This window comes from Lissotriton helveticus, chromosome 7 (genome assembly GCF_964261635.1).
Source record: "Lissotriton helveticus chromosome 7, aLisHel1.1, whole genome shotgun sequence".
NCBI lineage: Eukaryota > Metazoa > Chordata > Amphibia > Caudata > Salamandridae > Lissotriton > Lissotriton helveticus.
In genome coordinates, this window is record NC_136068.1 from 800,248,575 (window position 1) to 800,261,493 (window position 12,919).

The following is a 12,919-nucleotide window of genomic DNA, read 5'->3' on the forward strand; positions in this document are numbered from 1 at the left end:
GAGTTAAACAGAACACTCATACCCAGTCAAAAGATCAGGGCTTGATCCATCACCGTTTTTTAGCTCACTGCACCATCCCAGTTCAGAACCTAGCTACATGCAAATTAGTCTGTCCCTGGCCCAGTGCATCATGGGAACAGGGCAGACCAAACTACCAAGCCAATTCTTTACTGGAAAGGAAACAAGCTTCCGGGGACCAGTTTCTGGCATTGCAGCCGTCTTCGGCCCGGCTTGCTTGAATCCTAATGGTGCAGTGAGCAAGGGGCTCACATTTGAGCATACCCTGCCACTCCTGTAGTGGCCAAAACGTTTCAGAAAAGGGGGTGGTGATGGACAGAGCATCTGAGTTAAACAGAACACTCATACCCAGTCAAAAGATCAGGGCTTGATCCATCACCGTTTTTTAGCTCACTGCACCATACCAGTTCAGAACCTAGCTACATGCAAATTAGTCTAGCCCTGGCCCAGTGCATCATGGGAATAGGGCATACCAAACTACCAAGCCAATTCTTTACTGGAAAGAAAACAAGCTTCCGGGGACCGGTTTCTGGCATTGCAGCCGTCTTCGGCCCGGCTTGCTTGAATCCTAATGGTGCAGTGAGCAAGGGACTCACATCTGAGCATACCCTGCCACTCCTATAGTGGCCAAAACGATTCAGAAAAGGGGGTGGTGATGGACAGAGCATCTGAGTTAAACAGAACACTCATACCCAGTCAAAAGATCAGGGCTTAATCCATCACCGTTTTTTAGCTCACTGCACCATCCCAGTTCAGAACCTGGCTACTGGCAAATTAGTCTGTCCCTGGCCCAGTGCATCATGGGAACAGGGCAGACCAAACTACCAAGCTAATTCGTTACTGGAAAGGAAACAAGCTTCCGGGGACCGGTTTCTGGCATTGCAGCCGTCTTCGGCCCGGCTTGCTTGAATCCTAATGGTGCAGTGAGCAAGGGACTTACATCTGAGCATACCCTGCCACTCCTATAGTGGCCAAAACGATTCAGAAAAGGGGGTGGTGATGGACAGAGCATCTGAGTTAAACAGAACACTCATACCCAGTCAAAAGATCAGGGCTTGATCCATCACCGTTTTTTAGCTCACTGCACCATCCCAGTTCAGAACCTGGCTACATGCAAATTAGTCTGTCCCTGACCCAGTGCATCATGGGAACAGGGCAGACCAAACTACCAAGCCAATTCTTTACTGGAAAGGAAACAAGCTTCCGGGGACCGGTTTCTGGCATTGCAGCCGTCTTCGGCCCGGCTTGCTTGAATCCTAATGGTGCAGTGAGCAAGGGACTCACATCTGAGCATACCCTGCCACTCCTATAGTGGCCAAAACGATTCAGAAAAGGGGGTGGTGATGGACAGAGCATCTGAGTTAAACAGAACACTCATACCCAGTCAAAAGATCAGGGCTTGATCCATCACCGTTTTTTAGCTCACTGCACCATCCCAGTTCAGAACCTAGCTACATGCAAATTAGTCTGTCCCTGGCCCAGTGCATCATGGTAACATGGCAGACCAAACTACCAAGCCAATTCTTTACTGGAAAGGAAACAAGCTTCCGGGGACCGGTTTCTGGCATTGCAGCCGTCTTCGGCCCAGCTTGGTTGAATCCTAATGGTCCAGTGAGCAAGGGACTCACATCTGAGCATACCCTGCCACTCCTATAGTGGCCAAAACGATTCAGAAAAGGGGGTGGTGATGGACAGAGCATCTGAGGTAAACAGAACACTCATACCCAGTCAAAAGATCAGGGCTTAATCCATCACCGTTTTTTAGCTCACTGCACCATCCCAGTTCAGAACCTGGCTACATGCAAATTAGTCTGTCCCTGGCCCAGTGCATCATGGGAACAGGGCAGACCAAACTACCAAGCCAATTCTTTACTGGAAAGGAAACAAGCTTCCGGGGACCGGTTTCTGGCATTGCAGCCGTCTTCGGCCCGGCTTGCTTGAATCCTAATGGTGCAGTGAGCAAGGGACTTACATCTGAGCATACCCTGCCACTCCTATAGTGGCCAAAACGATTCAGAAAAGCGGGTGGTGATGGACAGAGCATCTGAGTTAAACAGAACACTTATACCCAGTCAAAAGATCAGGGCTTGATCCATCACTGTTTTTTAGCTCACTGCACCATCCCAGTTCAGAACCTGGCTACATGCAAATTAGTCTGTCCCTGACCCAGTGTATCATGGGAACAGGGCAGACCAAACTACCAAGCCAATTCTTTACTGGAAAGGAAACAAGCTTCCGGGGACCGGTTTCTGGCATTGCAGCCGTCTTCGGCCCGGCTTGCTTGAATCCTAATGGTGCAGTGAGCAAGGGACTTACATCTGAGCATACCCTGCCACTCCTATAGTGGCCAAAAACGATTCAGAAAAGGGGGTGGTGATGAACAGAGTGTCTGAATTAAGCAGACCACTCTTACCCAGTCAAAAGATCAGGGCTTGATCCATCACCGTTCTTTAGCTCACTGCACCATCCCAGTTCAGAACCTGGCTACATGCAAATTAGTCTGTCCCTGGCCCAGTGCATCATGGGAACAGGGCAGACCAAACTACCAAGCCAATTCTTTACTGGAAAGGAAACAAGCTTCCGGGGACTGGTTTCTGGCATTACAGCCGTCTTCGGCCCGGCTTGCTTGAATCCTAATGGTGCAGTGAGCAAGGGACTCACATCTGAGCATACCCTGCCACTCCTATAGTGGCCAAAACGATTCAGAAAAGGGGGTGGTGATGGACAGAGCATCTGAGTTAAACAGAACACTCATACCCAGTCAAAAGATCAGGGCTTGATCCATCACCGTTTTTTAGCTCACTGCACCATCCCAGTTCAAAACCTAGCTACATGCAAATTAGTCTGTCCCTGGCCCAGTGCATCATGGTAACATGGCAGACCAAACTACCAAGCCAATTCTTTACTGGAAAGGAAACAAGCTTCCGGGGACCGGTTTCTGGCATTGCAGCCCTCTTCGGCCCAGCTTGCTTGAATCCTAATGGTCCAGTGAGCAAGGGACTCACATCTGAGCATACCCTGCCACTCCTATAGTGGCCAAAACGATTCAGAAAAGGGGGTGGTGATAGACAGAGCATCTGAGTTAAACAGAACACTCATACCCAGTCAAAAGATCAGGGCTTAATCCATCACCGTTTTTTAGCTCACTGCACCATCCCAGTTCAGAACCTGGCTACATGCAAATTAGTCTGTCCCTGGCCCAGTGCATCATGGGAACAGGGCAGACCAAACTACCAAGCCAATTCTTTACTGGAAAGGAAACAAGCTTCCGGGGACCGGTTTCTGGCATTGCAGCCGTCTTCGGCCCGGCTTGCTTGAATCCTAATGGTGCAGTGAGCAAGGGACTTACATCTGAGCATACCCTGCCACTCCTATAGTGGCCAAAACGATTCAGAAAAGCGGGTGGTGATGGACAGAGCATCTGAGTTAAACAGAACACTCATACCCAGTCAAAAGATCAGGGCTTGATCCATCACCGTTCTTTAGCTCACTGCACCATCCCAGTTCAGAACCTGGCTACATGCAAATTAGTCTGTCCCTGGCCCAGTGCATCATGGGAACAGGGCAGACCAAACTACCAAGCCAATTCTTTACTGGAAAGGAAACAAGCTTCCGGGGACTGGTTTCTGGCATTACAGCCGTCTTCGGCCCGGCTTGCTTGAATCCTAATGGTGCAGTGAGCAAGGGACTCACATCTGAGCATACCCTGCCACTCCTATAGTGGCCAAAACGATTCAGAAAAGGGGGTGGTGATGGACAGAGCATCTGAGTTAAACAGAACACTCATACCCAGTCAAAAGATCAGGGCTTGATCCATCACCGTTTTTTAGCTCACTGCACCATCCCAGTTCAAAACCTAGCTACATGCAAATTAGTCTGTCCCTGGCCCAGTGCATCATGTAACATGGCAGACCAAACTACCAAGCCAATTCTTTACTGGAAAGGAAACAAGCTTCCGGGGACCGGTTTCTGGCATTGCAGCCGTCTTCGGCCCAGCTTGCTTGAATCCTAATGGTCCAGTGAGCAAGGGACTCACATCTGAGCATACCCTGCCACTCCTATAGTGGCCAAAACGATTCAGAAAAGGGGGTGGTGATGGACAGAGCATCTGAGTTAAACAGAACACTCATACCCAGTCAAAAGATCAGGGCTTAATCCATCACCGTTTTTTAGCTCACTGCACCATCCCAGTTCAGAACCTGGCTACATGCAAATTAGTCTGTCCCTGGCCCAGTGCATCATGGGAACAGGGCAGACCAAACTACCAAGCCAATTCTTTACTGGAAAGGAAACAAGCTTCCGGGGACCGGTTTCTGGCATTGCAGCCGTCTTCGGCCCGGCTTGCTTGAATCCTAATGGTGCAGTGAGCAAGGGACTTACATCTGAGCATACCCTGCCACTCCTATAGTGGCCAAAACGATTCAGAAAAGCGGGTGGTGATGGACAGAGCATCTGAGTTAAACAGAACACTTATACCCAGTCAAAAGATCAGGGCTTGATCCATCACCGTTTTTTAGCTCACTGCACCATCCCAGTTCAGAACCTGGCTACATGCAAATGAGTCTGTCCCTGACCCAGTGTATCATGGGAACAGGGCAGACCAAACTACCAAGCCAATTCTTTACTGGAAAGGAAACAAGCTTCCGGGGACCGGTTTCTGGCATTGCAGCCGTCTTCGGCCCGGCTTGCTTGAATCCTAATGGTGCAGTGAGCAAGGGACTTACATCTGAGCATACCCTGCCACTCCTATAGTGGCCAAAAACGATTCAGAAAAGGGGGTGGTGATGAACAGAGTGTCTGAATTAAGCAGACCACTCTTACCCAGTCAAAAGATCAGGGCTTGATCCATCACCGTTCTTTAGCTCACTGCACCATCCCAGTTCAGAACCTGGCTACATGCAAATTAGTCTGTCCCTGGCCCAGTGCATCATGGGAACAGGGCAGACCAAATTCAGATGCTCTGTCCATCACCATCCCCTTTTCTGAATCGTTTTGGCCACTATAGGAGTGGCAGGGTATGCTCAGACATGAGTCCCTTGCTCACTGCACCATCAGGATTCAAGCAAGCCGGGCCGAAGACGGCTGTAATGCCAGAAACCAGTCCCCGGAAGCTTGTTTCCTTTCCAGTAAAGAATTGGCTTGGTAGTTTGGTCTGCCCTGTTCCCATGATGCACTGGGCCAGGGACAGACTAATTTGCATGTAGCCAGGTTCTGAACTGGGATGGTGCAGTGAGCTAAAAAACGGTGATGGATCAAGCCCTGATCTTTTGACTGGGTATGAGTGTTCTGCTTAATTCAGATGCTCTGTCCATCACCACCCCCTTTTCTGAATCGTTTTGGCCACTATAGGAGTGGCAGGGTATGCTCAGACATGAGTCCCTTGCTCACTGCACCATCAGGATTCAAGCAAGCCGGGCCGAAGACGGCTGTAATGCCAGAAACCGGTCCCCGGAAGCTTGTTTCCTTTCCAGTAAAGAATTGGCTTGGTAGTTTGGTCTGCCCTTTCCCATGATGCACTGGGCCAGGGACAGACTAATTTGCATGTAGCCAGGTTCTGAACTGGGATGGTGCAGTGAGCTAAAAAACGGTGATGGATCAAGCCCTGATCTTTTGACTGGGTATGAGTGTTCTGCTTAATTCAGATGCTCTGTCCATCACCACCCCCTTTTCTGAATCGTTTTGGCCACTATAGGAGTGGCAGGGTATGCTCAGACATGAGTCCCTTGCTCACTGCACCATCAGGATTCAAGCAAGCCGGGCCGAAGACGGCTGTAATGCCAGAAACCGGTCCCCGGAAGCTTGTTTCCTTTCCAGTAAAGAATTGGCTTGGTAGTTTGGTCTGCCCTGTTCCCATGATGCACTGGGCCAGGGACAGACTAATTTGCATGTAGCCAGGTTCTGAACTGGGATGGTACAGTGAGCTAAAAAACGGTGATGGATGAAGCCCTGATCTTTTGACTGGTTATGAGTGTTCTGCTTAATTCAGATGCTCTGTCCATCACCACCCCCTTTTCTGAATCGTTTTGGCCACTATAGGAGTGGCAGGGTATGCTCAGACATGAGTCCCTTGCTCACTGCACCATCAGGATTCAAGCAAGCCGGGCCGAGGATGGCTGTAATGCCAGAAACCGGTCCCCGGAAGCTTGTTTCCTTTCCAGTAAAGAATTGGCTTGGTAGTTTGGTCTGCCCTGTTCCCATGATGCACTGGGCCAGGGACAGACTAATTTGCATGTAGCCAGGTTCTGAACTGGGATGGTGCAGTGAGCTAAAAAACGGTGATGGATCAAGCCCTGATCTTTTGACTGGGTATGAGTGTTCTGCTTAATTCAGATGCTCTGTCCATCACCACCCCCTTTTCTGAATCGTTTTGGCCACTATAGGAGTGGCAGGGTATGCTCAGACATGAGTCCCTTGCTCACTGCACCATCAGGATTCAAGCAAGCCGGGCCGAAGACGGCTGTAATGCCAGAAACCGGTCCCCGGAAGCTTGTTTCCTTTCCAGTAAAGAATTGGCTTGGTAGTTTGGTCTGCCCTGTTCCCATGATGCACTGGGCCAGGGACAGACTAATTTGCATGTAGCCAGGTTCTGAACTGGGATGGTGCAGTGAGCTAAAAAACGGTGATGGATCAAGCCCTGATCTTTTGACTGGGTATGAGTGTTCTGCTTAATTCAGATGCTCTGTCCATCACCACCCCCTTTTCTGAATCGTTTTGGCCACTATAGGAGTGGCAGGGTATGCTCAGACATGAGTCCCTTGCTCACTGCACCATCAGGATTCAAGCAAGCCGGGCCGAAGACGGCTGTAATGCCAGAAACCGGTCCCTGGAAGCTTCTTTCCTTTCTAGTAATGAATTGGCTTGGTAGTTTGGTCTGCCCTGGTCCCATGATGCACTGGGCCAGGGACAGACTAATTTGCATGTAGCCAGGTTCTGAACTGGGATGGTGCAGTGAGCTAAAAAACGGTGATGAATCAAGCCCTGATCTTTTGACTGGGTATGAGTGTTCTGCTTAATTCAGATGCTCTGTCCATCACCACCCCCTTTTCTGAATCGTTTTGGGCATTATAGGAGTGGCAGGGTATGCTCAGACATGAGTCCCTTGCTCACTGCACCATCAGGATTCAAGCAAGCCGGGCCGAAGACGGCTGTAATGCCAGAAACCGGTCGCCGGAAGCTTGTTTCCTTTCCAGTAAAGAATTGGCTTGGTAGTTTGGTCTGCCCTGTTCCCATGATGCACTGGGCCAGGGACAGACTAATTTGCATGTAGCCAGGTTCTGAACTGGGATGGTGCAGTGAGCTAAAAAACGGTGATGGATCAAGCCCTGATCTTTAGACTGGGTATGAGTGTTCTGCTTAATGCAGATGCTTTGTCCATCACCACCCCCTTTTCTGAATCAATTTGCATATGGTGGCGTCTGAGATAAAAATGTATTTGGTATCTACGGGTCGTGTGTGTATCCCTTGCACATTCTAAGTGCCTAATTTAACCAAAGTCATAATCTGTCAAAACTATGAGCAATAGGGGCAGGGGCGGGTTCTGCACTAGGGAGTAATTCTGCACATTTGGCATGTCAAATAGTTCTTCTGGTCTCTGCTGGCCAGGGTGCTGTATGTAAGTGTCACAGTACATGGTAGATGGTATTATAATCAAAGTGCAACACACATATCATTCTAAAAGGGCGAGCATGCAACAGGCAGTCGTCCAAACTGTGTGCCAAAACAACATTCACACCATAGTTAAGGGGGGTGAGCTGTGCACTAAACTACTGGTGAGGAACGTGAAAAGTGTCCAGGCTGCTCCCCAGCGAAGCTTGTTTCCTTTCCAGTAAAGAATTGGCTTGGTAGTTTGGTCTGCCCTGTTCCCATGATGCACTGGGCCAGGGACAGACTAATTTGCATGTAGCCAGGTTCTGAACTGGGATGGTGCAGTGAGCTAAAAAACGGTGATGGATCAAGCCCTGATCTTTTGACTGGGTATGAGTGTTCTGCTTAATTCAGATGCTCTGTCCATCACCACCCCCTTTTCTGAATCGTTTTGGCCACTATAGGAGTGGCAGGGTATGCTCAGACATGAGTCCCTTGCTCACTGCACCATCAGGATTCAAGCAAGCCGGGCCGAAGATGGCTGTAATGCCAGAAACCGGTCCCCGGAAGCTTGTTTCCTTTCCAGTAAAGAATTGGCTTGGTAGTTTGGTCTGCCCTGTTCCCATGATGCACTGGGCCAGGGACAGACTAATTTGCATGTAGCCAGGTTCTGAACTGGGATGGTGCAGTGAGCTAAAAAACGGTGATGGATCAAGCCCTGATCTTTTGACTGGGTATGAGTGTTCTGCTTAATGCAGATGCTCTGTCCATCACCACCCCCTTTTCTGAATCAATTTGTATATGGTGGCGTCTGAGATAAAAATGTATTTGGCATCTACGGGTCGTGTGTGTATCCCTTGCACATTCTAAGTGCCTAATTTAACCAAAGTCATAATCTGTCAAAACTATGAGCAATAGGGGTGGGGGCGGGTTCTGCACTAGGGAGTAATTCTGCACATTTGGCATGTCATATAGTTCTGCTGGCCTCTGCTGGCCAGGGTGCTGTATGTAAGTGTCACAGTACATGGTAGATGGTATTATAATCAAAGTGCAACACACATATCATTCTAAAAGGGCGAGCATGCAACAGGCAGTCGTCCAAACTGTGTGCCAAAACAACATTCACACCATAGTTAAGGGGGGTGAGCTGTGCACTATACTACTGGTGAGGAACGTGAAAAGTGTCCAGGCTGCTCCCCAGAGAAGGGGGGAGGGGGCTCCCCACTGCCAGCCAGTTATATATGGGTGGGGGTGAGTTACAGAGTGTCCCTCACCCTCGTCACCCAATTATTCGTGGAAATTGTGCGATGACTAATCTCGCTGATAGTGGAATGTCTGCAAACATCTTACAACCAGTTACCTTGTTACAATGACCTTTCTAATAGGGCGGGTAGTTTAACAGATGTCACCTAAGACAATACAACATTTAGCCTACCAAGTCTACAGGATTCGCTAGCCGGAGCAGAGTCATCTTAGGAGTGTTCTTTTGTGGCATTTTTCAATCCACTTCATCTGACATTTGGGGAGTGACATCAGGCAGTTCATATGAGTCTTGTGACATTCGCAAGTCATCAGAGAGGTCCTCATCACTGGCCTGCTCCTGCCGACTCAAAGTAGATGTAGTTTCATCCACCGTGGATCCCGTGATGTCTGCCACTGCCTGGAGGGCCCCTTGTCTCTCGCTTAGAGCTTGGCTCAGGTCCGAGCCTGTAGATAATAAGGGCGGAGATCTTCTCCGTCGCCTTCCTGTACGGCGACGCCGGAGGGGTGTCCCGCTTGCTTGCATGATCGTAGATTCTGCACCTGTTCCAGTGATCACGGGTAATGTATTTTCCACCCACTCTTCCACTAGCACCGGAGTATTGAAGAAGTGAGATTTCCCATTGGCAATGACTCGTAATCGCGCCGGGAACAGCAGCGAATATTGGAGGCTGTGATGTCGGAGGCGTTTTTTTACTGACATGAAGGAAAAATGTTGCTTCTGCACTTGGATCGTGTAATCTGGAAATAGCATGATTTTGTGATTGTCAATATGAATGTATTGCAGTTTTCTGGTTTCATGCAGTATTGAGTCTCGATCTCTATAATTAAGTAGGCTGAATAGGAAGGGCCGCGTGTTTGAGCCCGTGGGTAGGGGCCTTGTTGGGACCCTATGAGCTCTTTCCACTATGAAGCACGGTGAAAGCGAGTCCTCAGAAAGCAGGGATTGGAGCCAGGTCTCGGCCTACGTAACCGGATCTTTTCCTTCCTTCCCCTCCGGCGGACCGACCACACGTACATTGTTGACCCGTGCCCTCCCCTCCGCATCCTCAACCCTGTCCTCAAGGAATTCTACTCGGTTCAGTAGGTTGTGCATTTGCTTGTCCCTATTCGCAACTTGTGGCGTAATGTCGGCTATGACCTCGTCTTCTGCCTCAGTGCAATCGGATGGTTTGTGGTGGTCCGCACGAAATGTGTGAGGCCGATCGCCACCTTATCTATTTTGTTCTCCCGTGAGGTCCTGGTTTGATTCATAGTTTTGCTCAATTTTTCGACTGCCACAAGCACCGCATCTAGCTTGCTGGAGGTGGTATCATCTGTAACCAGTGGTGCCATCTTGCTTGCTTTGCACCCAAAGGACAGAGGCGATTTGAGGGTGCCTCCTGCTACTATCTTAGCGCGGGTTCCTTGTGACATAAGGTTTCAATCAAGCATGCATAACTGTCTCTCTCACGGCGCATCCATAAGAAGTGAAGCAATTTCTGATGTCATTAGTGTGATGGTGCAGCTCAATTGTCCTGTGCTACTGTGTTATGTATTCCACAACTGCTACTGATAGTTCAGCTCCCAAGGCCTTTTATGTATTTGTGGACCCTGGCGGCTCTACACTGCAATTGCACAGTGCAGACTCTGTATTTCACTTTAGTGATGGTTACGGGGTATTAGACATGACTCTAGTAGTAACTGCCGGGCCAGTGCCACTGCGGTGGTCTGCTGATTCTGTCTCGGTAGTGTCTCAGGGACAGGATATCACTGAGCCAATAGCAATTATAGATATAGTCTACTTCGGCTTGAGTCCTCACCTGATAACCGTGGCTCTCCCTTTGAGTACCACTCTTCTCGACTCTGTTGGATGGTGCTGTACTGCTCCGCAAATTTCCCCTGTTCTAGCAACACTCAGCCTCTCCTATGCGACCCGGTCACGCCAGAGATCACTGCCCCCAGATTGCCCAGGCGTCAGAGTGAAAGTGTTGGGGGCAAGCGCCTACACCAAATAGCTTAGTGGCGCAGATCCCTATGGTGGGCACATCAGCTGCACCTACTTCAGTCTCTATGTCTATCCACCACACCACTCTCGGATGTCGCCTCCCCAGATAGCAGTGGGGGGGTTGCAGTGCATGTGGGATCCAACGTTCGCCTCTTCATGTGAAGCGCCGCGGCACCATCAGAGCTCAAGGCATAGGGCCAACAAGTGGAAGTCCCGGCTCAGGCCGGCCGTCGTATCTCCGCTGGTGCTCCTGAGGATCCGCTTGCCAGTGGGGAGGTGTACCGCGCCTTCTGCGCTAATCGCGTGCCACCCCGCACAGAAGTGTGAAACACAGTAGGGCTCGCTCCGTGTGAGGGCTGGTGCACCTTACTTGTATAAGCCTCTTGGGCATGGGATGCTGCAGTAGAGGGGAGGATTGCCGCTGTGCACACGCTGCGTAGCGCTTTTTAGGATATTTATTGTGTTCAGCAATAGTCGTTTCTCCACTATCACCACTCTTCCCCAGGTATCCCAGTTAGGGGTCTGGTGATGGTGCTGGCTTCAATCCAGTCTCGATTTGCAGCAGTACAGGGGATTCTGAAGACTGCTCCCGAGTCTCACCCAATGAGAGAGTGCCAGGCTGTGGGATCCTTAGAGCGAGGCTTTATTTTAATTGTTAGCGATACAAAAGGGGATGATGGATGGAGCGTTTGAACAAATCAAACACTCACCCCCAGTCAACTGATCTGGGTTTAATCCATCACCATTCTTTAGCTAACTCAGCCACCCCAGTTCAGACATGGCCATATGCAAATCAGTCTGACCCTGTGCCTCATGGAAACAGTCCAGCCCAAACTGCCAAGCCATGTCTTGCCTGGACTGGAAACAAGCATCCTGGGACCGGTTTCGGATTCATAATCCTCATCAGCCAGGCCATCAGCCAGGCCAAGCCGCCAAGTGAGCAAGTTGACACTGTCCGCCACTGAGCAGCTGTTATCAAGGGCCGCACCTTGGTTCCCTCTCGGCTCTGCTCCGCCGATAATGCATCAGCCTCCCGGGCCTTGTGGGCGGGGCCTAACCCCGAGCTCGTGTGATGGGCTCCACCGGGCTTGGGCGGGCCTGTCCGGCTTGAAGGAAGGCTGGCAGTCTCGGTGTGGGATGCGTCGTTCGATTTCGCTGATTTCGACCTCAGAGATACAGGAGGTCTTCCGACGACAGCAGGGCAATACCCAGCCCCTGTGAGTTATTTACTTCGGAGAAATGAGGCTGGCAAGGGGAGCCCTGCACGGAGCTCTACCCAGGCACGTCTCGTCTCATTGCTTGCTTAGCCACGCCTCCACCACCCATAGACCCATAAGGTAATAATTAGTTATTTTATCCCCCATCCCCTGGCCTAATTTATTCATTGAGAATACGTTGTAGAGGTAAGATTCCTTGGCACTGAATGCGGGGTTTTCACATTTCCTATAATAACAAAATGTAAAGAAGAGGCCTCAAAACATCTCATTAAAAATTAATAGAAACAATCCAGCGAAGAATTGAAGCTTGAGAGGTTGGTGATCTTTGACCAAACCTGTAAAAATCAAGAGCAAAAGCAGATCTTTGAACGCAAGTGTGGGTTAACAAACTATGCACACAATATTCCAGACAAGGGATTATAAAAAGGGACAACAGGTTCTGAAAGCAGGAGCAGCCATTGTCGCACATATACTTAATTGATTTCGTCTAGCTGCTATGGCACTGAAATGTTCATGGTATTTAAAAAAAGTCGAAATTTAGCCCCAAAAAATGACCACAAATACAAATAGTTCTGTTGCCCCTCTCCTGTTAAATCCCAAGAACGGTGAAACTGAGCGTAAATTGTTGCAATCTGACCAATCCACTAACAATGTTATATTCAGAAGCTAAACGTCACTATTTGGCACTAAGCTACTAGGAACATTTTATAAAATACCAGCGATGTAGCAATGAAATTAATGATATATTCCAAATATAACTCGAGCCATCAGATTAGGAGCCACCCTTTATCAAACATCAAGTGTTTGTACTGGGAATCAGAGCATTGTTAAAGGCAATTTGGTTTTTTTCTCA

At 49.5% G+C, this 12,919-nt stretch overlaps 1 protein-coding gene across 6 annotated transcripts in view; it reads right to left on the minus strand.

Moving 5' to 3' along the window:
- Positions 1–12,919, minus strand: part of LOC144769206 (F-box/LRR-repeat protein 3-like) — a 139,249-nt gene that overhangs the window by 62,095 nt on the left and 64,235 nt on the right. The gene's annotated exons all lie outside the window — the stretch shown is intronic.